The sequence below is a fragment of the Orcinus orca genome, chromosome 18, assembly GCF_937001465.1.
Source record: "Orcinus orca chromosome 18, mOrcOrc1.1, whole genome shotgun sequence".
NCBI classification, from domain to species: domain Eukaryota; kingdom Metazoa; phylum Chordata; class Mammalia; order Artiodactyla; family Delphinidae; genus Orcinus; species Orcinus orca.
This window is the reverse complement of record NC_064576.1, coordinates 73,985,678-73,989,397: the sequence shown is the minus strand read 5'-3', so window position 1 is coordinate 73,989,397 and position 3,720 is coordinate 73,985,678. Positions and strand designations below refer to the sequence as shown.

The 3,720-nt window shown below is 55.8% G+C and overlaps 1 long non-coding RNA gene across 1 annotated transcript; it reads left to right on the top strand.

Annotated features, from left to right (window-relative positions):
* Nucleotides 1-1,132: 1,132 nt before the first annotated feature.
* LOC117197463 (uncharacterized) lies at nt 1,133-3,035 on the top strand. The gene is made up of 2 exons (XR_004478105.2): nt 1,133-1,320; nt 2,573-3,035. It is a non-coding gene; the product is annotated as an uncharacterized LOC117197463 (long non-coding RNA).
* The last annotated feature ends 685 nt before the right edge of the window (nt 3,036-3,720 follow it).

The following is a 3,720-nucleotide window of genomic DNA, read 5'->3' as shown; positions in this document are numbered from 1 at the left end:
GGAGACTTGGCCAGGCACCAGACAAGCTGAGGTCACTGGGCGAGTCCCTTACCTCTGGCCATAGGGTCTTCACTTGTGATCTGCGGGGTAGACTGGGCGGACCACGGAGCACGAGTGACCCCATGAAATGGGGACTCGCCTCGAGTAGCCCGACGACTGATGCGGACCCCAGGCCCCTCTACCCTGAGGCTCTCCCTGAGTGGGATGGAGGCCCGGAGGACCCTGGACTGGCGGCGCTTTCCCCGGAGCCCTGTGTGCTTGGCTGGGTGACAGGGACAGCAGGACCTGCCAGCACGGTTATCCACAGGTGCTTGCCTTCCCGGGGCATCCTGCCGGCCCTGCGCCGACTCCTGAGGTGGGAGCTGTGTTCTCCCTAACCTGTGGGCGTCTGCACAGGACACCCTCTGCCTGCAACGCCTTCTCCTGCCGCTGCTGATTCCTAGCCACGCGCCCGGTCTGACCCTGGACACCCTTCGTTCAGGAGCCCTGAGTCCTGTCCGGGTGCCTCCCATCCCACCCGAACGTCCCTCGGAGCTCTAAGCCACAGCCCCAGCCCACCTTTCCCAGCAGTCAGAGCCCCCCAGGAGCGGGACCATCCCTGCCCCCGCACGGCACAGCAGGTGCTCAACAAACATTTGTGGAAGGAGTCAATAAGCGGGCACCTTTTTAAAGCCACCGGAGGCTGGACTGCTCTCAACCATGATGAGGATCACAGTTCAAAATCACTGAAATACCTGTTTAGGCAACTAACTGACAAGGGTTTCTCTGCTAAGACCACTTATTATACGTGTTGAATTCAGACTAGGCAATTTGTGAGTCTTCGAATTCAAGTGGTTTATCCTGAGTGGAGAGGAGCTGGGAGCTGACGGCTCCCTTAGCCCCCAGGTATCTCAGCTGTCAACCCAGCGCAGGGCCTGTAGGGAACCTCAGAGACAACGAGGACACGCGAGTTAGGGAGGAACTCGGCCACACCTTCCACAGAGGCCAGCTTGTTAAACTGACAAGTCACTACTTCAGTTTTTACGTTCATATGAACATACTTACATAAGCAGCCTCGGGTATTGATTTATTTTGCAGCATTCAACAATATCTTTAAGGCCTCGTGTTTTCAGAACAGCCAGGACGGGTTTATCTCAGAATGCCAGCTGGAGTGTGGGTGGCAGTCGGTACCAGCCCGGGGGAGTGGGGAGTCGCCAGGTGGTGCTGGCTCAATCACTCATCACTGAGGAGGAGAAAGGGAAGGGCAGGGATGCCACCTGCTTCACGGCAACGCAAGACTTCTTTCTTCCAATGGCCTCCGCCTTCAGACCAGCAGCCCAGGTAAGTAGGCGGGGGGAGATGCCAGCTTCACGCTGCTCAGGCAACCTCAACAAACTCTGAAAGCCACAACCGGTAAGCAAAGCCCTCTGCCTGCCTCTAGAGACACGTCCGGGTGTCTTGGAAGAAAACGGACAAGGCAGCCTTCCACCAGCATGGCATGCGCGTCCTCCAAACACATGGACTCCGCAAGGCCAGAGCGGCCCAGAGTGGCCCTCACGAGGGGCTACCCCAGCCACTGCAGGCGCCACTGGTGGTCCCAAGACTAGGGATCGAGGGGGCAGACGACCCAAACAGAGACTTATGTGTTCCAAAGAAGAACCCACGAGCTTGGACAAAACTTTTAGATTGTTTGTCCCTCAGCAGGGACGTTCTTTCTCAGCAGACAGGGCTCTGCCAACCAGGTGTGTGCATGCGTGCGTGCGTGCGTGCGTGCGTGCGTGTGTGTTGTAGCTGTGCGCACATGCATGGGGGCAGCGGGCAGGGCAGGGAACAGGAAAGTGGGAGCGCAAAATCCACCCAACAGCTTTCCGGCCCAAACTGCCTTCAAGCTAACGGTTTTTCAAAATAAACTACTGATCGGTAGTCCTCCTTCTTTCAAAACGCTACACCCAACCAGGACCGTGCCAGCGCTGGGGGTATTGACAGCACAGACCCGGAGCCTCCTCCAGGGGCTGAAGGGGCAGGGCCGACCCGAATGCTCTGAACACGCTGGGGCCTCTGTCCGAGAAGCCTCATCAGGGAGGGCGTCTCCCTAGGCGCCCCTCGCACACCTCCACCTCCTGACTGTGCACTCCCTGCAGGCCTGTCCAGCTGCCACCCTCAGGCCCCTGCCCAGCCCATTCCTCTCCCAGGGGGTGACGTGTGCCCACCTGCCCGCATCCTGCACCTCCAGCCTCCTGGGACAGCACCCCGGGAAGGCAGCGTGCAGAGGGGATGAAGACGAGGGAGGACTGGGGAGCGTGCAGATAGTGGGCTGCTGCAGCGCCTGACACACAGCCAAGTCTCATCGCGTGTCAGCTGTTGTTACTAACAAGCTACTTGCAGCCTATCCCAGCGACTGTACCTGAAAAGGATGCGAAGCACAGAAAGAGATTTCGCCACTTGTATGAACTTTGTGTCTGTTCTATTGGCATCCTCGGTATTTCTAATTAGACAGTGGAATTTTCCAGGCACCGTAAGGGATTTGTTTTATCTCATCTGTTTAACTTTTTCCAACCAGAGCCTAATTTCTTTCTCATCTGTTCTGTGACAGGGGCAGAAGGCAGCACAGCTGAGCTGCAGAGAGGACCCTGGGGGGCGGGGGGGTCCCCTCGCTCCACCCACTTCCTCCCCGCTGGCCACTGTGGTCCTGAGATGAGAGGCAGCGGTGACAAGAGGATGGGCCCATGCCCACCCATGTCTGCCATCCCTGGGGCTCCCCTGGGGCCCCCTGCTCTCGCTCTGCATGGTGGGTGGCTGCTTCCTGGGGTTCTCAGGGCTGCGGACCATGAACACAGCCACCTCGACGGCAAACTAGTCAGTAAAGCAACACATGCTCAGCCTCCGTCACACACACAGACCCACTGCGCGGTGTTTAGCCAGGACTCTGGAATCTGCAAGATCCAGCTTTAAATCTGAACTCCAGCATTAACTGCTTGTGTGAACAACAGCAAAAGTCATGGAGTATCTTTTTTTCCATTTGTTTTATTATGGTAGAATGCACATAACAAAACTCACCACGGGAATTATTGTTGAGCGCCCCGTTTAGCGGCGTCACACACATTCACGTCACCCTGCAGACACCACCTTCCATCTCCAGAACTCTTCTCAGCGTGCAAAACTGACACCCCAAATCCATTTGTGGCAGTCAGGGTTCGCCAGAGAAAGAGAACCACGTCCCCACAGACACACCCAGAAATGATGTTTAACCAGCTATCTGGGCACCGCTGGCCCAGACAAGTTGACACACAAAATTAACCATCACACCATTAAATACTCACTCCCCACCCTCCCCTCCGCCTAGCCCTTGGCAGCCAGCATCCTACCTTCTGTCCCTATAAATCCGACCACGCTGGTGCGTCACGGAAGCGGAATCGCGCAGCATCTGTCCCTCCGCCACTGGCTTGTTTCACTGCGCGTAACATCTCCAAGATTCATCCATGTTGGTGCATGAGCTGGAATTTCCTTCTCCTTTAAGGCCGGATAATAACTATTCCCTTGCATGTACCGGCCACACTCCACTTATCCATTCACGGACACTTGCGTTGCTCCCATCCTTTAACTATTGTGAATAACGCTGCTGTGAACGCAAGTGTACAAATATCTTTTAAGACCCTGCTCAATTCTTTTTGATATATATCCAGAAGTGGAATTTCTGGATCTTATGGTAACTCTATATTTCATTTTTTGAGGAACCACCAA